This window comes from Rhinoderma darwinii, unplaced genomic scaffold, assembly GCF_050947455.1.
Source record: "Rhinoderma darwinii isolate aRhiDar2 unplaced genomic scaffold, aRhiDar2.hap1 Scaffold_691, whole genome shotgun sequence".
NCBI lineage: Eukaryota > Metazoa > Chordata > Amphibia > Anura > Rhinodermatidae > Rhinoderma > Rhinoderma darwinii.
Window position 1 is genome coordinate 25,200 of NW_027464251.1, and position 21,960 is coordinate 47,159.

The 21,960-nt window shown below is 47.8% G+C and overlaps 15 non-coding genes across 15 annotated transcripts; all 15 read right to left on the reverse strand.

The window, feature by feature from the left end:
- Positions 1–600: 600 nt before the first annotated feature.
- Positions 601–791, reverse strand: LOC142728871 (U2 spliceosomal RNA). Its single transcript, XR_012877826.1, has one exon. It is a non-coding gene; the product is annotated as a U2 spliceosomal RNA (small nuclear RNA).
- Positions 792–2,087: 1,296 nt separating this feature from the next.
- LOC142728872 (U2 spliceosomal RNA) lies at positions 2,088–2,278 on the reverse strand. Its single transcript, XR_012877827.1, has one exon. It is a non-coding gene; the product is annotated as a U2 spliceosomal RNA (small nuclear RNA).
- Positions 2,279–3,546: 1,268 nt separating this feature from the next.
- LOC142728873 (U2 spliceosomal RNA) lies at positions 3,547–3,737 on the reverse strand. The gene has a single exon (XR_012877828.1). It is a non-coding gene; the product is annotated as a U2 spliceosomal RNA (small nuclear RNA).
- Positions 3,738–5,045: 1,308 nt separating this feature from the next.
- On the reverse strand, positions 5,046–5,236 carry LOC142728874 (U2 spliceosomal RNA). Its single transcript, XR_012877829.1, has one exon. It is a non-coding gene; the product is annotated as a U2 spliceosomal RNA (small nuclear RNA).
- Positions 5,237–6,530: 1,294 nt separating this feature from the next.
- Positions 6,531–6,720, reverse strand: LOC142728854 (U2 spliceosomal RNA). The gene has a single exon (XR_012877812.1). It is a non-coding gene; the product is annotated as a U2 spliceosomal RNA (small nuclear RNA).
- A 1,288-nt stretch (positions 6,721–8,008) lies between these two features.
- LOC142728875 (U2 spliceosomal RNA) lies at positions 8,009–8,199 on the reverse strand. The gene has a single exon (XR_012877830.1). It is a non-coding gene; the product is annotated as a U2 spliceosomal RNA (small nuclear RNA).
- A 1,264-nt stretch (positions 8,200–9,463) lies between these two features.
- LOC142728877 (U2 spliceosomal RNA) lies at positions 9,464–9,654 on the reverse strand. The gene has a single exon (XR_012877832.1). It is a non-coding gene; the product is annotated as a U2 spliceosomal RNA (small nuclear RNA).
- A 1,296-nt stretch (positions 9,655–10,950) lies between these two features.
- On the reverse strand, positions 10,951–11,141 carry LOC142728878 (U2 spliceosomal RNA). Its single transcript, XR_012877833.1, has one exon. It is a non-coding gene; the product is annotated as a U2 spliceosomal RNA (small nuclear RNA).
- Positions 11,142–12,429: 1,288 nt separating this feature from the next.
- On the reverse strand, positions 12,430–12,620 carry LOC142728879 (U2 spliceosomal RNA). The gene has a single exon (XR_012877834.1). It is a non-coding gene; the product is annotated as a U2 spliceosomal RNA (small nuclear RNA).
- A 1,292-nt stretch (positions 12,621–13,912) lies between these two features.
- Positions 13,913–14,103, reverse strand: LOC142728880 (U2 spliceosomal RNA). The gene has a single exon (XR_012877835.1). It is a non-coding gene; the product is annotated as a U2 spliceosomal RNA (small nuclear RNA).
- Positions 14,104–15,387: 1,284 nt separating this feature from the next.
- Positions 15,388–15,578, reverse strand: LOC142728882 (U2 spliceosomal RNA). Its single transcript, XR_012877836.1, has one exon. It is a non-coding gene; the product is annotated as a U2 spliceosomal RNA (small nuclear RNA).
- Positions 15,579–16,842: 1,264 nt separating this feature from the next.
- Positions 16,843–17,033, reverse strand: LOC142728883 (U2 spliceosomal RNA). The gene has a single exon (XR_012877837.1). It is a non-coding gene; the product is annotated as a U2 spliceosomal RNA (small nuclear RNA).
- A 1,300-nt stretch (positions 17,034–18,333) lies between these two features.
- LOC142728884 (U2 spliceosomal RNA) lies at positions 18,334–18,524 on the reverse strand. Its single transcript, XR_012877838.1, has one exon. It is a non-coding gene; the product is annotated as a U2 spliceosomal RNA (small nuclear RNA).
- Positions 18,525–19,812: 1,288 nt separating this feature from the next.
- On the reverse strand, positions 19,813–20,003 carry LOC142728885 (U2 spliceosomal RNA). Its single transcript, XR_012877839.1, has one exon. It is a non-coding gene; the product is annotated as a U2 spliceosomal RNA (small nuclear RNA).
- Positions 20,004–21,283: 1,280 nt separating this feature from the next.
- LOC142728886 (U2 spliceosomal RNA) lies at positions 21,284–21,474 on the reverse strand. Its single transcript, XR_012877840.1, has one exon. It is a non-coding gene; the product is annotated as a U2 spliceosomal RNA (small nuclear RNA).
- Between the last annotated feature and the right edge of the window lie 486 nt (positions 21,475–21,960).

Consider the following 21,960-nt stretch of genomic DNA (forward strand, 5'->3'; position numbering starts at 1 on the left):
AACCTCCATCCTTGCACAGTTTGTTATTCTTCTAGGTAACATAGTAACAAATCCAAATTGCTGCTCTCTTTGTAGGCAAGCAAGGCTTTGTTGCAACTGCAATTCTTACTTCTTCTTGAAATGTAGGGACGACAGTACATTCCATCACATCCATCTAGTGTACACAGGTAGGTCCATTGTGGCGGGCAGGCGAGCGGGCGGGCTGCTTTATTGGCTGTTTGCTGTTCCCCTACTCCACTCCACTATTTGACTGTTGTGCTGCATCAATCAATCAATCAATCAATCAATCAATCAATCAATCAGTGGCTGGCTCAGGTGCAGCTCTTTAACTTACCTAAAAGGGAGGGCGGAGAGAAGACAAGGAAGGTGAATGAGGTGTTCCAATGTGAAATGCCGGAAACACAGAAACACAGACGACACACAACAAGAGGTGGCAATCTATTCATTAATTGCATTTAATCAATGAGCTCATTATCACTCATGCATTGTCCAACAGGTGTTGAAATAATGGGATTAAAAGGGGAGATCCCTTCAGAAAGACAGAAACAATAGCAAAGACAAAAAACACTTTTGGAATCTGCTTTTAGTCAACACATAAGGAAAGGGTGCACCGGTCCTGGAAATACTGCAATACCAGGTCAATGCGTGGAGTGGACAGAGCAAGCTCTATTTCCATCTCCCTGTTCTAAAAATCCATTTAATATATGGTCCCCAGATAGGGGACGTATCAGATATTAAACTGATAAGAACAGATACTACACTTGATCTTAGCCAAAAGGCCGAGAAGCGATAACCCGAACGGGCCGCGCGTTGCCCGAGCCTGCCCGATACTGCTGTTCAGCCCTTGCAGCGATTCAGCCTACTTCTAGGCAATTCCATGGGGCCCTGCAGGCTCACACACTCACAGCTACACGGGAGGTGAATAAAGGCCGGAGAGGAAGCCAGACAGGATTTGCTTCTTTTGCTTGCACCACAATGCAGTGCTGAAAGAGGAGGAATCTACATAAAAACGCCTTCCTGGCAACGCCCAAATGCCCTGCTGCCATGCAGATAAACACTGGCAGCGGCAGCAAGTGCATGCCCACAGCCACCCCTTGTTCCTTCACACCTTGTATCAGCTGTAATCCAGTCCAGTCCAGTGCTGCCTGCTGAGCAGCACTGACCAACACTGCCTGGGCCCAGGCTTTTATCTCTGAGGCCCCATTATGATGTCAGAAAGCTGGCTCTGGAATCCTGAGGGCTCCACTATGACACGTGCAAAGTTCCGTCTGAACTCTATATAAGACGGTGAGGCTCAGTCAGTCACTCAGTGTTGCCTGAGAGGGCAACACTGCAACAGCCGGCCGCCAGGCTGTCTTTTTTTTGCACAGCTAGTTGCCTCCAGGAGGCCACAAGAGGGAGACAAGGGACTGCAAAATGGAAAATAGGCATCCACCAACTTTACAGACAACTTCTCCTTGCTCCTACAACCTCCATCCTTGCACAGTTTGTTATTCTTCTAGGTAACATAGTAACAAATCCAAATTGCTGCTCTCTTTGTAGGCAAGCAAGGCTTTGTTGCAACTGCAATTCTTACTTCTTCTTGAAATGTAGGGACGACAGTACATTCCATCACATCCATCTAGTGTACACAGGTAGGTCCATTGTGGCGGGCAGGCGAGCGGGCGGGCTGCTTTATTGGCTGTTTGCTGTTCCCCTACTCCACTCCACTATTTGACTGTTGTGCTGCATCAATCAATCAATCAATCAATCAATCAATCAATCAATCAATCAATCAATCAATCAATCAGTGGCTGGCTCAGGTGCAGCTCTTTAACTTACCTAAAAGGGAGGGCGGAGAGAAGACAAGGAAGGTGAATGAGGTGTTCCAATGTGAAATGCCGGAAACACAGAAACACAGACGACACACAACAAGAGGTGGCAATCTATTCATTAATTGCATTTAATCAATGAGCTCATTATCACTCATGCATTGTCCAACAGGTGTTGAAATAATGGGATTAAAAGGGGAGATCCCTTCAGAAAGACAGAAACAATAGCAAAGACAAAAAACACTTTTGGAATCTGCTTTTAGTCAACACATAAGGAAAGGGTGCACCGGTCCTGGAAATACTGCAATACCAGGTCAATGCGTGGAGTGGACAGAGCAAGCTCTATTTCCATCTCCCTGTTCTAAAAATCCATTTAATATATGGTCCCCAGATAGGGGACGTATCAGATATTAAACTGATAAGAACAGATACTACACTTGATCTTAGCCAAAAGGCCGAGAAGCGATAACCCGAACGGGCCGCGCGTTGCCCGAGCCTGCCCGATACTGCTGTTCAGCCCTTGCAGCGATTCAGCCTACTTCTAGGCAATTCCATGGGGCCCTGCAGGCTCACACACTCACAGCTACACGGGAGGTGCCAGACAGGATTTGCTTCTTTTGCTTGCACCACAATGCAGTGCTGAAAGAGGAGGAATCTACATAAAAACGCCTTCCTGGCAACGCCCAAATGCCCTGCTGCCATGCAGATAAACACTGGCAGCGGCAGCAAGTGCATGCCCACAGCCACCCCTTGTTCCTTCACACCTTGTATCAGCTGTAATCCAGTCCAGTCCAGTGCTGCCTGCTGAGCAGCACTGACCAACACTGCCTGGGCCCAGGCTTTTATCTCTGAGGCCCCATTATGATGTCAGAAAGCTGGCTCTGGAATCCTGAGGGCTCCACTATGACACGTGCAAAGTTCCGTCTGAACTTTATATAAGACGGTGAGGCTCAGTCAGTCACTCAGTGTTGCCTGAGAGGGCAACACTGCAACAGCCGGCCGCCAGGCTGTCTTTTTTTTGCACAGCTAGTTGCCTCCAGGAGGCCACAAGAGGGAGACAAGGGACTGCAAAATGGAAAATAGGCATCCACCAACTTTACAGACAACTTCTCCTTGCTCCTACAACCTCCATCCTTGCACAGTTTGTTATTCTTCTAGGTAACATAGTAACAAATCCAAATTGCTGCTCTCTTTGTAGGCAAGCAAGGCTTTGTTGCAACTGCAATTCTTACTTCTTCTTGAAATGTAGGGACGACAGTACATTCCATCACATCCATCTAGTGTACACAGGTAGGTCCATTGTGGCGGGCAGGCGAGCGGGCGGGCTGCTTTATTGGCTGTTTGCTGTTCCACTACTCCACTCCACTATTTGACTGTTGTGCTGCATCAATCAATCAATCAATCAATCAATCAATCAATCAATCAATCAATCAATCAGTGGCTGGCTCAGGTGCAGCTCTTTAACTTACCTAAAAGGGAGGGCGGAGAGAAGACAAGGAAGGTGAATGAGGTGTTCCAATGTGAAATGCCGGAAACACAGAAACACAGACGACACACAACAAGAGGTGGCAATCTATTCATTAATTGCATTTAATCAATGAGCTCATTATCACTCATGCATTGTCCAACAGGTGTTGAAATAATGGGATTAAAAGGGGAGATCCCTTCAGAAAGACAGAAACAATAGCAAAGACAAAAAACACTTTTGGAATCTGCTTTTAGTCAACACATAAGGAAAGGGTGCACCGGTCCTGGAAATACTGCAATACCAGGTCAATGCGTGGAGTGGACAGAGCAAGCTCTATTTCCATCTCCCTGTTCTAAAAATCCATTTAATATATGGTCCCCAGATAGGGGACGTATCAGATATTAAACTGATAAGAACAGATACTACACTTGATCTTAGCCAAAAGGCCGAGAAGCGATAACCCGAACGGGCCGCGCGTTGCCCGAGCCTGCCCGATACTGCTGTTCAGCCCTTGCAGCGATTCAGCCTACTTCTAGGCAATTCCATGGGGCCCTGCAGGCTCACACACTCACAGCTACACGGGAGGTGAATAAAGGCCGGAGAGGAAGCCAGACAGGATTTGCTTCTTTTGCTTGCACCACAATGCAGTGCTGAAAGAGGAGGAATCTACATAAAAACGCCTTCCTGGCAACGCCCAAATGCCCTGCTGCCATGCAGATAAACACTGGCAGCGGCAGCAAGTGCATGCCCACAGCCACCCCTTGTTCCTTCACACCTTGTATCAGCTGTAATCCAGTCCAGTCCAGTGCTGCCTGCTGAGCAGCACTGACCAACACTGCCTGGGCCCAGGCTTTTATCTCTGAGGCCCCATTATGATGTCAGAAAGCTGGCTCTGGAATCCTGAGGGCTCCACTATGACACGTGCAAAGTTCCGTCTGAACTTTATATAAGACGGTGAGGCTCAGTCAGTCACTCAGTGTTGCCTGAGAGGGCAACACTGCAACAGCCGGCCGCCAGGCTGTCTTTTTTTTGCACAGCTAGTTGCCTCCAGGAGGCCACAAGAGGGAGACAAGGGACTGCAAAATGGAAAAATGGAAAATAGGCATCCACCAACTTTACAGACAACTTCTCCTTGCTCCTACAACCTCCATCCTTGCACAGTTTGTTATTCTTCTAGGTAACATAGTAACAAATCCAAATTGCTGCTCTCTTTGTAGGCAAGCAAGGCTTTGTTGCAACTGCAATTCTTACTTCTTCTTGAAATGTAGGGACGACAGTACATTCCATCACATCCATCTAGTGTACACAGGTAGGTCCATTGTGGCGGGCAGGCGAGCGGGCGGGCTGCTTTATTGGCTGTTTGCTGTTCCCCTACTCCACTCCACTATTTGACTGTTGTGCTGCATCAATCAATCAATCAATCAATCAATCAATCAATCAATCAATCAATCAATCAATCAATCAATCAGTGGCTGGCTCAGGTGCAGCTCTTTAACTTACCTAAAAGGGAGGGCGGAGAGAAGACAAGGAAGGTGAATGAGGTGTTCCAATGTGAAATGCCGGAAACACAGAAACACAGACGACACACAACAAGAGGTGGCAATCTATTCATTAATTGCATTTAATCAATGAGCTCATTATCACTCATGCATTGTCCAACAGGTGTTGAAATAATGGGATTAAAAGGGGAGATCCCTTCAGAAAGACAGAAACAATAGCAAAGACAAAAAACACTTTTGGAATCTGCTTTTAGTCAACACATAAGGAAAGGGTGCACCGGTCCTGGAAATACTGCAATACCAGGTCAATGCGTGGAGTGGACAGAGCAAGCTCTATTTCCATCTCCCTGTTCTAAAAATCCATTTAATATATGGTCCCCAGATAGGGGACGTATCAGATATTAAACTGATAAGAACAGATACTACACTTGATCTTAGCCAAAAGGCCGAGAAGCGATAACCCGAACGGGCCCGCGCGTTGCCCGAGCCTGCCCGATACTGCTGTTCAGCCCTTGCAGCGATTCAGCCTACTTCTAGGCAATTCCATGGGGCCCTGCAGGCTCACACACTCACAGCTACACGGGAGGTGAATAAAGGCCGGAGAGGAAGCCAGACAGGATTTGCTTCTTTTGCTTGCACCACAATGCAGTGCTGAAAGAGGAGGAATCTACATAAAAACGCTTCCTGGCAACGCCCAAATGCCCTGCTGCCATGCAGATAAACACTGGCAGCGGCAGCAAGTGCATGCCCACAGCCACCCCTTGTTCCTTCACACCTTGTATCAGCTGTAATCCAGTCCAGTCCAGTGCTGCCTGCTGAGCAGCACTGACCAACACTGCCTGGGCCCAGGCTTTTATCTCTGAGGCCCCATTATGATGTCAGAAAGCTGGCTCTGGAATCCTGAGGGCTCCACTATGACACGTGCAAAGTTCCGTCTGAACTTTATATAAGACGGTGAGGCTCAGTCAGTCACTCAGTGTTGCCTGAGAGGGCAACACTGCAACAGCCGGCCGCCAGGCTGTCTTTTTTTTGCACAGCTAGTTGCCTCCAGGAGGCCACAAGAGGGAGACAAGGGACTGCAAAATGGAAAATAGGCATCCACCAACTTTACAGACAACTTCTCCTTGCTCCTACAACCTCCATCCTTGCACAGTTTGTTATTCTTCTAGGTAACATAGTAACAAATCCAAATTGCTGCTCTCTTTGTAGGCAAGCAAGGCTTTGTTGCAACTGCAATTCTTACTTCTTCTTGAAATGTAGGGACGACAGTACATTCCATCACATCCATCTAGTGTACACAGGTAGGTCCATTGTGGCGGGCAGGCGAGCGGGCGGGGCTGCTTTATTGGCTGTTTGCTGTTCCCCTACTCCACTCCACTATTTGACTGTTGTGCTGCATCAATCAATCAATCAATCAATCAATCAATCAATCAATCAATCAATCAATCAATCAGTGGCTGGCTCAGGTGCAGCTCTTTAACTTACCTAAAAGGGAGGGCGGAGAGAAGACAAGGAAGGTGAATGAGGTGTTCCAATGTGAAATGCCGGAAACACAGAAACACAGACGACACACAACAAGAGGTGGCAATCTATTCATTAATTGCATTTAATCAATGAGCTCATTATCACTCATGCATTGTCCAACAGGTGTTGAAATAATGGGATTAAAAGGGGAGATCCCTTCAGAAAGACAGAAAACAATAGCAAAGACAAAAAACACTTTTGGAATCTGCTTTTAGTCAACACATAAGGAAAGGGTGCACCGGTCCTGGAAATACTGCAATACCAGGTCAATGCGTGGAGTGGACAGAGCAAGCTCTATTTCCATCTCCCTGTTCTAAAAATCCATTTAATATATGGTCCCAGATAGGGGACGTATCAGATATTAAACTGATAAGAACAGATACTACACTTGATCTTAGCCAAAAGGCCGAGAAGCGATAACCCGAACGGGCCGCGCGTTGCCCGAGCCTGCCCGATACTGCTGTTCAGCCCTTGCAGCGATTAAGCCTACTTCTAGGCAATTCCATGGGGCCCTGCAGGCTCACACACTCACAGCTACACGGGAGGTGAATAAAGGCCGGAGAGGAAGCCAGACAGGATTTGCTTCTTTTGCTTGCACCACAATGCAGTGCTGAAAGAGGAGGAATCTACATAAAAACGCCTTCCTGGCAACGCCCAAATGCCCTGCTGCCATGCAGATAAACACTGGCAGCGGCAGCAAGTGCATGCCCACAGCCACCCCTTGTTCCTTCACACCTTGTATCAGCTGTAATCCAGTCCAGTCCAGTGCTGCCTGCTGAGCAGCACTGACCAACACTGCCTGGGCCCAGGCTTTTATCTCTGAGGCCCCATTATGATGTCAGAAAGCTGGCTCTGGAATCCTGAGGGCTCCACTATGACACGTGCAAAGTTCCGTCTGAACTTTATATAAGACGGTGAGGCTCAGTCAGTCACTCAGTGTTGCCTGAGAGGGCAACACTGCAACAGCCGGCCGCCAGGCTGTCTTTTTTTTGCACAGCTAGTTGCCTCCAGGAGGCCACAAGAGGGAGACAAGGGACTGCAAAATGGAAAATAGGCATCCACCAACTTTACAGACAACTTCTCCTTGCTCCTACAACCTCCATCCTTGCACAGTTTGTTATTCTTCTAGGTAACATAGTAACAAATCCAAATTGCTGCTCTCTTTGTAGGCAAGCAAGGCTTTGTTGCAACTGCAATTCTTACTTCTTCTTGAAATGTAGGGACGACAGTACATTCCATCACATCCATCTAGTGTACACAGGTAGGTCCATTGTGGCGGGCAGGCGAGCGGGCGGGCTGCTTTATTGGCTGTTTGCTGTTCCCCTACTCCACTCCACTATTTGACTGTTGTGCTGCATCAATCAATCAATCAATCAATCAATCAATCAATCAATCAATCAATCAATCAGTGGCTGGCTCAGGTGCAGCTCTTTAACTTACCTAAAAGGGAGGGCGGAGAGAAGACAAGGAAGGTGAATGAGGTGTTCCAATGTGAAATGCCGGAAACACAGAAACACAGACGACACACAACAAGAGGTGGCAATCTATTCATTAATTGCATTTAATCAATGAGCTCATTATCACTCATGCATTGTCCAACAGGTGTTGAAATAATGGGATTAAAAGGGGAGATCCCTTCAGAAAGACAGAAACAATAGCAAAGACAAAAAACACTTTTGGAATCTGCTTTTAGTCAACACATAAGGAAAGGGTGCACCGGTCCTGGAAATACTGCAATACCAGGTCAATGCGTGGAGTGGACAGAGCAAGCTCTATTTCCATCTCCCTGTTCTAAAAATCCATTTAATATATGGTCCCCAGATAGGGGACGTATCAGATATTAAACTGATAAGAACAGATACTACACTTGATCTTAGCCAAAAGGCCGAGAAGCGATAACCCGAACGGGCCGCGCGTTGCCCGAGCCTGCCCGATACTGCTGTTCAGCCCTTGCAGCGATTCAGCCTACTTCTAGGCAATTCCATGGGGCCCTGCAGGCTCACACACTCACAGCTACACGGGAGGTGAATAAAGGCCGGAGAGGAAGCCAGACAGGATTTGCTTCTTTTGCTTGCACCACAATGCAGTGCTGAAAGAGGAGGAATCTACATAAAAACGCCTTCCTGGCAACGCCCAAATGCCCTGCTGCCATGCAGATAAACACTGGCAGCGGCAGCAAGTGCATGCCCACAGCCACCCCTTGTTCCTTCACACCTTGTATCAGCTGTAATCCAGTCCAGTCCAGTGCTGCCTGCTGAGCAGCACTGACCAACACTGCCTGGGCCCAGGCTTTTATCTCTGAGGCCCCATTATGATGTCAGAAAGCTGGCTCTGGAATCCTGAGGGCTCCACTATGACACGTGCAAAGTTCCGTCTGAACTTTATATAAGACGGTGAGGCTCAGTCAGTCACTCAGTGTTGCCTGAGAGGGCAACACTGCAACAGCCGGCCGCCAGGCTGTCTTTTTTTTGCACAGCTAGTTGCCTCCAGGAGGCCACAAGAGGGAGACAAGGGACTGCAAAATGGAAAATAGGCATCCACCAACTTTACAGACAACTTCTCCTTGCTCCTACAACCTCCATCCTTGCACAGTTTGTTATTCTTCTAGGTAACATAGTAACAAATCCAAATTGCTGCTCTCTTTGTAGGCAAGCAAGGCTTTGTTGCAACTGCAATTCTTACTTCTTCTTGAAATGTAGGGACGACAGTACATTCCATCACATCCATCTAGTGTACACAGGTAGGTCCATTGTGGCGGGCAGGCGAGCGGGCGGGCTGCTTTATTGGCTGTTTGCTGTTCCCCTACTCCACTCCACTATTTGACTGTTGTGCTGCATCAATCAATCAATCAATCAATCAATCAGTGGCTGGCTCAGGTGCAGCTCTTTAACTTACCTAAAAGGGAGGGCGGAGAGAAGACAAGGAAGGTGAATGAGGTGTTCCAATGTGAAATGCCGGAAACACAGAAACACAGACGACACACAACAAGAGGTGGCAATCTATTCATTAATTGCATTTAATCAATGAGCTCATTATCACTCATGCATTGTCCAACAGGTGTTGAAATAATGGGATTAAAAGGGGAGATCCCTTCAGAAAGACAGAAACAATAGCAAAGACAAAAAACACTTTTGGAATCTGCTTTTAGTCAACACATAAGGAAAGGGTGCACCGGTCCTGGAAATACTGCAATACCAGGTCAATGCGTGGAGTGGACAGAGCAAGCTCTATTTCCATCTCCCTGTTCTAAAAATCCATTTAATATATGGTCCCCAGATAGGGGACGTATCAGATATTAAACTGATAAGAACAGATACTACACTTGATCTTAGCCAAAAGGCCGAGAAGCGATAACCCGAACGGGCCGCGCGTTGCCCGAGCCTGCCCGATACTGCTGTTCAGCCCTTGCAGCGATTCAGCCTACTTCTAGGCAATTCCATGGGGCCCTGCAGGCGCACACACTCACAGCTACACGGGAGGTGAATAAAGGCCGGGGAGGAAGCCAGACAGGATTTGCTTCTTTTGCTTGCACCACAATGCAGTGCTGAAAGAGGAGGAATCTACATAAAAACGCCTTCCTGGCAACGCCCAAATGCCCTGCTGCCATGCAGATAAACACTGGCAGCGGCAGCAAGTGCATGCCCACAGCCACCCCTTGTTCCTTCACACCTTGTATCAGCTGTAATCCAGTCCAGTCCAGTGCTGCCTGCTGAGCAGCACTGACCAACACTGCCTGGGCCCAGGCTTTTATCTCTGAGGCCCCATTATGATGTCAGAAAGCTGGCTCTGGAATCCTGAGGGCTCCACTATGACACGTGCAAAGTTCCGTCTGAACTTTATATAAGACGGTGAGGCTCAGTCAGTCACTCAGTGTTGCCTGAGAGGGCAACACTGCAACAGCCGGCCGCCAGGCTGTCTTTTTTTTGCACAGCTAGTTGCCTCCAGGAGGCCACAAGAGGGAGACAAGGGACTGAAAAATGGAAAATAGGCATCCACCAACTTTACAGACAACTTCTCCTTGCTCCTACAACCTCCATCCTTGCACAGTTTGTTATTCTTCTAGGTAACATAGTAACAAATCCAAATTGCTGCTCTCTTTGTAGGCAAGCAAGGCTTTGTTGCAACTGCAATTCTTACTTCTTCTTGAAATGTAGGGACGACAGTACATTCCATCACATCCATCTAGTGTACACAGGATGGTCCATTGTGGCGGGCAGGCGAGCGGGCGGGCTGCTTTATTGGCTGTTTGCTGTTCCCCTACTCCACTCCACTATTTGACTGTTGTGCTGCATCAATCAATCAATCAATCAATCAATCAATCAATCAATCAATCAATCAATCAATCAATCAGTGGCTGGCTCAGGTGCAGCTCTTTAACTTACCTAAAAGGGAGGGCGGAGAGAAGACAAGGAAGGTGAATGAGGTGTTCCAATGTGAAATGCCGGAAACACAGAAACACAGACGACACACAACAAGAGGTGGCAATCTATTCATTAATTGCATTTAATCAATGAGCTCATTATCACTCATGCATTGTCCAACAGGTGTTGAAATAATGGGATTAAAAGGGGAGATCCCTTCAGAAAGACAGAAACAATAGCAAAGACAAAAAACACTTTTGGAATCTGCTTTTAGTCAACACATAAGGAAAGGGTGCACCGGTCCTGGAAATACTGCAATACCAGGTCAATGCGTGGAGTGGACAGAGCAAGCTCTATTTCCATCTCCCTGTTCTAAAAATCCATTTAATATATGGTCCCCAGATAGGGGACGTATCAGATATTAAACTGATAAGAACAGATACTACACTTGATCTTAGCCAAAAGGCCGAGAAGCGATAACCCGAACGGGCCGCGCGTTGCCCGAGCCTGCCCGATACTGCTGTTCAGCCCTTGCAGCGATTAAGCCTACTTCTAGGCAATTCCATGGGGCCCTGCAGGCTCACACACTCACAGCTACACGGGAGGTGAATAAAGGCCGGAGAGGAAGCCAGACAGGATTTGCTTCTTTTGCTTGCACCACAATGCAGTGCTGAAAGAGGAGGAATCTACATAAAAACGCCTTCCTGGCAACGCCCAAATGCCCTGCTGCCATGCAGATAAACACTGGCAGCGGCAGCAAGTGCATGCCCACAGCCACCCCTTGTTCCTTCACACCTTGTATCAGCTGTAATCCAGTCCAGTCCAGTGCTGCCTGCTGAGCAGCACTGACCAACACTGCCTGGGCCCAGGCTTTTATCTCTGAGGCCCCATTATGATGTCAGAAAGCTGGCTCTGGAATCCTGAGGGCTCCACTATGACACGTGCAAAGTTCCGTCTGAACTTTATATAAGACGGTGAGGCTCAGTCAGTCACTCAGTGTTGCCTGAGAGGGCAACACTGCAACAGCCGGCCGCCAGGCTGTCTTTTTTTTGCACAGCTAGTTGCCTCCAGGAGGCCACAAGAGGGAGACAAGGGACTGCAAAATGGAAAATAGGCATCCACCAACTTTACAGACAACTTCTCCTTGCTCCTACAACCTCCATCCTTGCACAGTTTGTTATTCTTCTAGGTAACATAGTAACAAATCCAAATTGCTGCTCTCTTTGTAGGCAAGCAAGGCTTTGTTGCAACTGCAATTCTTACTTCTTCTTGAAATGTAGGGACGACAGTACATTCCATCACATCCATCTAGTGTACACAGGTAGGTCCATTGTGGCGGGCAGGCGAGCGGGCGGGCTGCTTTATTGGCTGTTTGCTGTTCCCCTACTCCACTCCACTATTTGACTGTTGTGCTGCATCAATCAATCAATCAATCAATCAATCAATCAATCAATCAATCAATCAATCAGTGGCTGGCTCAGGTGCAGCTCTTTAACTTACCTAAAAGGGAGGGCGGAGAGAAGACAAGGAAGGTGAATGAGGTGTTCCAATGTGAAATGCCGGAAACACAGAAACACAGACGACACACAACAAGAGGTGGCAATCTATTCATTAATTGCATTTAATCAATGAGCTCATTATCACTCATGCATTGTCCAACAGGTGTTGAAATAATGGGATTAAAAGGGGAGATCCCTTCAGAAAGACAGAAACAATAGCAAAGACAAAAAACACTTTTGGAATCTGCTTTTAGTCAACACATAAGGAAAGGGTGCACCGGTCCTGGAAATACTGCAATACCAGGTCAATGCGTGGAGTGGACAGAGCAAGCTCTATTTCCATCTCCCTGTTCTAAAAATCCATTTAATATATGGTCCCCAGATAGGGGACGTATCAGATATTAAACTGATAAGAACAGATACTACACTTGATCTTAGCCAAAAGGCCGAGAAGCGATAACCCGAACGGGCCGCGCGTTGCCCGAGCCTGCCCGATACTGCTGTTCAGCCCTTGCAGCGATTCAGCCTACTTCTAGGCAATTCCATGGGGCCCTGCAGGCTCACACACTCACAGCTACACGGGAGGTGAATAAAGGCCGGAGAGGAAGCCAGACAGGATTTGCTTCTTTTGCTTGCACCACAATGCAGTGCTGAAAGAGGAGGAATCTACATAAAAACGCCTTCCTGGCAACGCCCAAATGCCCTGCTGCCATGCAGATAAACACTGGCAGCGGCAGCAAGTGCATGCCCACAGCCACCCCTTGTTCCTTCACACCTTGTATCAGCTGTAATCCAGTCCAGTCCAGTGCTGCCTGCTGAGCAGCACTGACCAACACTGCCTGGGCCCAGGCTTTTATCTCTGAGGCCCCATTATGATGTCAGAAAGCTGGCTCTGGAATCCTGAGGGCTCCACTATGACACGTGCAAAGTTCCGTCTGAACTTTATATAAGACGGTGAGGCTCAGTCAGTCACTCAGTGTTGCCTGAGAGGGCAACACTGCAACAGCCGGCCGCCAGGCTGTCTTTTTTTTGCACAGCTAGTTGCCTCCAGGAGGCCACAAGAGGGAGACAAGGGACTGCAAAATGGAAAATAGGCATCCACCAACTTTACAGACAACTTCTCCTTGCTCCTACAACCTCCATCCTTGCACAGTTTGTTATTCTTCTAGGTAACATAGTAACAAATCCAAATTGCTGCTCTCTTTGTAGGCAAGCAAGGCTTTGTTGCAACTGCAATTCTTACTTCTTCTTGAAATGTAGGGACGACAGTACATTCCATCACATCCATCTAGTGTACACAGGTAGGTCCATTGTGGCGGGCAGGCGAGCGGGCGGGCTGCTTTATTGGCTGTTTGCTGTTCCCCTACTCCACTCCACTATTTGACTGTTGTGCTGCATCAATCAATCAATCAATCAATCAATCAATCAATCAATCAATCAATCAATCAATCAGTGGCTGGCTCAGGTGCAGCTCTTTAACTTACCTAAAAGGGAGGGCGGAGAGAAGACAAGGAAGGTGAATGAGGTGTTCCAATGTGAAATGCCGGAAACACAGAAACACAGACGACACACAACAAGAGGTGGCAATCTATTCATTAATTGCATTTAATCAATGAGCTCATTATCACTCATGCATTGTCCAACAGGTGTTGAAATAATGGGATTAAAAGGGGAGATCCCTTCAGAAAGACAGAAACAATAGCAAAGACAAAAAACACTTTTGGAATCTGCTTTTAGTCAACACATAAGGAAAGGGTGCACCGGTCCTGGAAATACTGCAATACCAGGTCAATGCGTGGAGTGGACAGAGCAAGCTCTATTTCCATCTCCCTGTTCTAAAAATCCATTTAATATATGGTCCCCAGATAGGGGACGTATCAGATATTAAACTGATAAGAACAGATACTACACTTGATCTTAGCCAAAAGGCCGAGAAGCGATAACCCGAACGGGCCGCGCGTTGCCCGAGCCTGCCCGATACTGCTGTTCAGCCCTTGCAGCGATTAAGCCTACTTCTAGGCAATTCCATGGGGCCCTGCAGGCTCACACACTCACAGCTACACGGGAGGTGAATAAAGGCCGGAGAGGAAGCCAGACAGGATTTGCTTCTTTTGCTTGCACCACAATGCAGTGCTGAAAGAGGAGGAATCTACATAAAAACGCCTTCCTGGCAACGCCCAAATGCCCTGCTGCCATGCAGATAAACACTGGCAGCGGCAGCAAGTGCATGCCCACAGCCACCCCTTGTTCCTTCACACCTTGTATCAGCTGTAATCCAGTCCAGTCCAGTGCTGCCTGCTGAGCAGCACTGACCAACACTGCCTGGGCCCAGGCTTTTATCTCTGAGGCCCCATTATGATGTCAGAAAGCTGGCTCTGGAATCCTGAGGGCTCCACTATGACACGTGCAAAGTTCCGTCTGAACTTTATATAAGACGGTGAGGCTCAGTCAGTCACTCAGTGTTGCCTGAGAGGGCAACACTGCAACAGCCGGCCGCCAGGCTGTCTTTTTTTTGCACAGCTAGTTGCCTCCAGGAGGCCACAAGAGGGAGACAAGGGACTGCAAAATGGAAAATAGGCATCCACCAACTTTACAGACAACTTCTCCTTGCTCCTACAACCTCCATCCTTGCACAGTTTGTTATTCTTCTAGGTAACATAGTAACAAATCCAAATTGCTGCTCTCTTTGTAGGCAAGCAAGGCTTTGTTGCAACTGCAATTCTTACTTCTTCTTGAAATGTAGGGACGACAGTACATTCCATCACATCCATCTAGTGTACACAGGTAGGTCCATTGTGGCGGGCAGGCGAGCGGGCGGGCTGCTTTATTGGCTGTTTGCTGTTCCCCTACTCCACTCCACTATTTGACTGTTGTGCTGCATCAATCAATCAATCAATCAATCAATCAATCAATCAATCAATCAATCAGTGGCTGGCTCAGGTGCAGCTCTTTAACTTACCTAAAAGGGAGGGCGGAGAGAAGACAAGGAAGGTGAATGAGGTGTTCCAATGTGAAATGCCGGAAACACAGAAACACAGACGACACACAACAAGAGGTGGCAATCTATTCATTAATTGCATTTAATCAATGAGCTCATTATCACTCATGCATTGTCCAACAGGTGTTGAAATAATGGGATTAAAAGGGGAGATCCCTTCAGAAAGACAGAAACAATAGCAAAGACAAAAAACACTTTTGGAATCTGCTTTTAGTCAACACATAAGGAAAGGGTGCACCGGTCCTGGAAATACTGCAATACCAGGTCAATGCGTGGAGTGGACAGAGCAAGCTCTATTTCCATCTCCCTGTTCTAAAAATCCATTTAATATATGGTCCCCAGATAGGGGACGTATCAGATATTAAACTGATAAGAACAGATACTACACTTGATCTTAGCCAAAAGGCCGAGAAGCGATAACCCGAACGGGCCGCGCGTTGCCCGAGCCTGCCCGATACTGCTGTTCAGCCCTTGCAGCGATTCAGCCTACTTCTAGGCAATTCCATGGGGCCCTGCAGGCTCACACACTCACAGCTACACGGGAGGTGAATAAAGGCCGGAGAGGAAGCCAGACAGGATTTGCTTCTTTTGCTTGCACCACAATGCAGTGCTGAAAGAGGAGGAATCTACATAAAAACGCCTTCCTGGCAACGCCCAAATGCCCTGCTGCCATGCAGATAAACACTGGCAGCGGCAGCAAGTGCATGCCCACAGCCACCCCTTGTTCCTTCACACCTTGTATCAGCTGTAATCCAGTCCAGTCCAGTGCTGCCTGCTGAGCAGCACTGACCAACACTGCCTGGGCCCAGGCTTTTATCTCTGAGGCCCCATTATGATGTCAGAAAGCTGGCTCTGGAATCCTGAGGGCTCCACTATGACACGTGCAAAGTTCCGTCTGAACTTTATATAAGACGGTGAGGCTCAGTCAGTCACTCAGTGTTGCCTGAGAGGGCAACACTGCAACAGCCGGCCGCCAGGCTGTCTTTTTTTTGCACAGCTAGTTGCCTCCAGGAGGCCACAAGAGGGAGACAAGGGACTGCAAAATGGAAAATAGGCATCCACCAACTTTACAGACAACTTCTCCTTGCTCCTACAACCTCCATCCTTGCACAGTTTGTTATTCTTCTAGGTAACATAGTAACAAATCCAAATTGCTGCTCTCTTTGTAGGCAAGCAAGGCTTTGTTGCAACTGCAATTCTTACTTCTTCTTGAAATGTAGGGACGACAGTACATTCCATCACATCCATCTAGTGTACACAGGTAGGTCCATTGTGGCGGGCAGGCGAGCGGGCGGGCTGCTTTATTGGCTGTTTGCTGTTCCCCTACTCCACTCCACTATTTGACTGTTGTGCTGCATCAATCAATCAATCAATCAATCAATCAGTGGCTGGCTCAGGTGCAGCTCTTTAACTTACCTAAAAGGGAGGGCGGAGAGAAGACAAGGAAGGTGAATGAGGTGTTCCAATGTGAAATGCCGGAAACACAGAAACACAGACGACACACAACAAGAGGTGGCAATCTATTCATTAATTGCATTTAATCAATGAGCTCATTATCACTCATGCATTGTCCAACAGGTGTTGAAATAATGGGATTAAAAGGGGAGATCCCTTCAGAAAGACAGAAACAATAGCAAAGACAAAAAACACTTTTGGAATCTGCTTTTAGTCAACACATAAGGAAAGGGTGCACCGGTCCTGGAAATACTGCAATACCAGGTCAATGCGTGGAGTGGACAGAGCAAGCTCTATTTCCATCTCCCTGTTCTAAAAATCCATTTAATATATGGTCCCCAGATAGGGGACGTATCAGATATTAAACTGATAAGAACAGATACTACACTTGATCTTAGCCAAAAGGCCGAGAAGCGATAACCCGAACGGGCCGCGCGTTGCCCGAGCCTGCCCGATACTGCTGTTCAGCCCTTGCAGCGATTCAGCCTACTTCTAGGCAATTCCATGGGGCCCTGCAGGCGCACACACTCACAGCTACACGGGAGGTGAATAAAGGCCGGGGAGGAAGCCAGACAGGATTTGCTTCTTTTGCTTGCACCACAATGCAGTGCTGAAAGAGGAGGAATCTACATAAAAACGCCTTCCTGGCAACGCCCAAATGCCCTGCTGCCATGCAGATAAACACTGGCAGCGGCAGCAAGTGCATGCCCACAGCCACCCCTTGTTCCTTCACACCTTGTATCAGCTGTAATCCAGTCCAGTCCAGTGCTGCCTGCTGAGCAGCACTGACCAACACTGCCTGGGCCCAGGCTTTTATCTCTGAGGCCCCATTATGATGTCAGAAAGCTGGCTCTGGAATCCTGAGGGCTCCACTATGACACGTGCAAAGTTCCGTCTGAACTTTATATAAGACGGTGAGGCTCAGTCAGTCACTCAGTGTTGCCTGAGAGGGCAACACTGCAACAGCCGGCCGCCAGGCTGTCTTTTTTTTGCACAGCTAGTTGCCTCCAGGAGGCCACAAGAGGGAGACAAGGGACTGAAAAATGGAAAATAGGCATCCACCAACTTTACAGACAACTTCTCCTTGCTCCTACAACCTCCATCCTTGCACAGTTTGTTATTCTTCTAGGTAACATAGTAACAAATCCAAATTGCTGCTCTCTTTGTAGGCAAGCAAGGCTTTGTTGCAACTGCAATTCTTACTTCTTCTTGAAATGTAGGGACGACAGTACATTCCATCACATCCATCTAGTGTACACAGGATGGTCCATTGTGGCGGGCAGGCGAGCGGGCGGGCTGCTTTATTGGCTGTTTGCTGTTCCCCTACTCCACTCCACTATTTGACTGTTGTGCTGCATCAATCAATCAATCAATCAATCAATCAATCAATCAATCAATCAATCAATCAATCAATCAATCAGTGGCTGGCTCAGGTGCAGCTCTTTAACTTACCTAAAAGGGAGGGCGGAGAGAAGACAAGGAAGGTGAATGAGGTGTTCCAATGTGAAATGCCGGAAACACAGAAACACAGACGACACACAACAAGAGGTGGCAATCTATTCATTAATTGCATTTAATCAATGAGCTCATTATCACTCATGCATTGTCCAACAGGTGTTGAAATAATGGGATTAAAAGGGGAGATCCCTTCAGAAAGACAGAAACAATAGCAAAGACAAAAAACACTTTTGGAATCTGCTTTTAGTCAACACATAAGGAAAGGGTGCACCGGTCCTGGAAATACTGCAATACCAGGTCAATGCGTGGAGTGGACAGAGCAAGCTCTATTTCCATCTCCCTGTTCTAAAAATCCATTTAATATATGGTCCCCAGATAGGGGACGTATCAGATATTAAACTGATAAGAACAGATACTACACTTGATCTTAGCCAAAAGGCCGAGAAGCGATAACCCGAACGGGCCGCGCGTTGCCCGAGCCTGCCCGATACTGCTGTTCAGCCCTTGCAGCGATTAAGCCTACTTCTAGGCAATTCCATGGGGCCCTGCAGGCTCACACACTCACAGCTACACGGGAGGTGAATAAAGGCCGGAGAGGAAGCCAGACAGGATTTGCTTCTTTTGCTTGCACCACAATGCAGTGCTGAAAGAGGAGGAATCTACATAAAAACGCCTTCCTGGCAACGCCCAAATGCCCTGCTGCCATGCAGATAAACACTGGCAGCGGCAGCAAGTGCATGCCCACAGCCACCCCTTGTTCCTTCACACCTTGTATCAGCTGTAATCCAGTCCAGTCCAGTGCTGCCTGCTGAGCAGCACTGACCAACACTGCCTGGGCCCAGGCTTTTATCTCTGAGGCCCCATTATGATGTCAGAAAGCTGGCTCTGGAATCCTGAGGGCTCCACTATGACACGTGCAAAGTTCCGTCTGAACTTTATATAAGACGGTGAGGCTCAGTCAGTCACTCAGTGTTGCCTGAGAGGGCAACACTGCAACAGCCGGCCGCCAGGCTGTCTTTTTTTTGCACAGCTAGTTGCCTCCAGGAGGCCACAAGAGGGAGACAAGGGACTGCAAAATGGAAAATAGGCATCCACCAACTTTACAGACAACTTCTCCTTGCTCCTACAACCTCCATCCTTGCACAGTTTGTTATTCTTCTAGGTAACATAGTAACAAATCCAAATTGCTGCTCTCTTTGTAGGCAAGCAAGGCTTTGTTGCAACTGCAATTCTTACTTCTTCTTGAAATGTAGGGACGACAGTACATTCCATCACATCCATCTAGTGTACACAGGTAGGTCCATTGTGGCGGGCAGGCGAGCGGGCGGGCTGCTTTATTGGCTGTTTGCTGTTCCCCTACTCCACTCCACTATTTGACTGTTGTGCTGCATCAATCAATCAATCAATCAATCAATCAATCAATCAATCAATCAATCAATCAGTGGCTGGCTCAGGTGCAGCTCTTTAACTTACCTAAAAGGGAGGGCGGAGAGAAGACAAGGAAGGTGAATGAGGTGTTCCAATGTGAAATGCCGGAAACACAGAAACACAGACGACACACAACAAGAGGTGGCAATCTATTCATTAATTGCATTTAATCAATGAGCTCATTATCACTCATGCATTGTCCAACAGGTGTTGAAATAATGGGATTAAAAGGGGAGATCCCTTCAGAAAGACAGAAACAATAGCAAAGACAAAAAACACTTTTGGAATCTGCTTTTAGTCAACACATAAGGAAAGGGTGCACCGGTCCTGGAAATACTGCAATACCAGGTCAATGCGTGGAGTGGACAGAGCAAGCTCTATTTCCATCTCCCTGTTCTAAAAATCCATTTAATATATGGTCCCCAGATAGGGGACGTATCAGATATTAAACTGATAAGAACAGATACTACACTTGATCTTAGCCAAAAGGCCGAGAAGCGATAACCCGAACGGGCCGCGCGTTGCCCGAGCCTGCCCGATACTGCTGTTCAGCCCTTGCAGCGATTCAGCCTACTTCTAGGCAATTCCATGGGGCCCTGCAGGCTCACACACTCACAGCTACACGGGAGGTGAATAAAGGCCGGAGAGGAAGCCAGACAGGATTTGCTTCTTTTGCTTGCACCACAATGCAGTGCTGAAAGAGGAGGAATCTACATAAAAACGCCTTCCTGGCAACGCCCAAATGCCCTGCTGCCATGCAGATAAACACTGGCAGCGGCAGCAAGTGCATGCCCACAGCCACCCCTTGTTCCTTCACACCTTGTATCAGCTGTAATCCAGTCCAGTCCAGTGCTGCCTGCTGAGCAGCACTGACCAACACTGCCTGGGCCCAGGCTTTTATCTCTGAGGCCCCATTATGATGTCAGAAAGCTGGCTCTGGAATCCTGAGGGCTCCACTATGACACGTGCAAAGTTCCGTCTGAACTTTATATAAGACGGTGAGGCTCAGTCAGTCACTCAGTGTTGCCTGAGAGGGCAACACTGCAACAGCCGGCCGCCAGGCTGTCTTTTTTTTGCACAGCTAGTTGCCTCCAGGAGGCCACAAGAGGGAGACAAGGGACTGCAAAATGGAAAATAGGCATCCACCAACTTTACAGACAACTTCTCCTTGCTCCTACAACCTCCATCCTTGCACAGTTTGTTATTCTTCTAGGTAACATAGTAACAAATCCAAATTGCTGCTCTCTTTGTAGGCAAGCAAGGCTTTGTTGCAACTGCAATTCTTACTTCTTCTTGAAATGTAGGGACGACAGTACATTCCATCACATCCATCTAGTGTACACAGGTAGGTCCATTGTGGCGGGCAGGCGAGCGGGCGGGCTGCTTTATTGGCTGTTTGCTGTTCCCCTACTCCACTCCACTATTTGACTGTTGTGCTGCATCAATCAATCAATCAATCAATCAATCAATCAATCAATCAATCAGTGGCTGGCTCAGGTGCAGCTCTTTAACTTACCTAAAAGGGAGGGCGGAGAGAAGACAAGGAAGGTGAATGAGGTGTTCCAATGTGAAATGCCGGAAACACAGAAACACAGACGACACACAACAAGAGGTGGCAATCTATTCATTAATTGCATTTAATCAATGAGCTCATTATCACTCATGCATTGTCCAACAGGTGTTGAAATAATGGGATTAAAAGGGGAGATCCCTTCAGAAAGACAGAAACAATAGCAAAGACAAAAAACACTTTTGGAATCTGCTTTTAGTCAACACATAAGGAAAGGGTGCACCGGTCCTGGAAATACTGCAATACCAGGTCAATGCGTGGAGTGGACAGAGCAAGCTCTATTTCCATCTCCCTGTTCTAAAAATCCATTTAATATATGGTCCCCAGATAGGGGACGTATCAGATATTAAACTGATAAGAACAGATACTACACTTGATCTTAGCCAAAAGGCCGAGAAGCGATAACCCGAACGGGCCGCGCGTTGCCCGAGCCTGCCCGATACTGCTGTTCAGCCCTTGCAGCGATTCAGCCTACTTCTAGGCAATTCCATGGGGCCCTGCAGGCGCACACACTCACAGCTACACGGGAGGTGAATAAAGGCCGGGGAGGAAGCCAGACAGGATTTGCTTCTTTTGCTTGCACCACAATGCAGTGCTGAAAGAGGAGGAATCTACATAAAAACGCCTTCCTGGCAACGCCCAAATGCCCTGCTGCCATGCAGATAAACACTGGCAGCGGCAGCAAGTGCATGCCCACAGCCACCCCTTGTTCCTTCACACCTTGTATCAGCTGTAATCCAGTCCAGTCCAGTGCTGCCTGCTGAGCAGCACTGACCAACACTGCCTGGGCCCAGGCTTTTATCTCTGAGGCCCCATTATGATGTCAGAAAGCTGGCTCTGGAATCCTGAGGGCTCCACTATGACACGTGCAAAGTTCCGTCTGAACTTT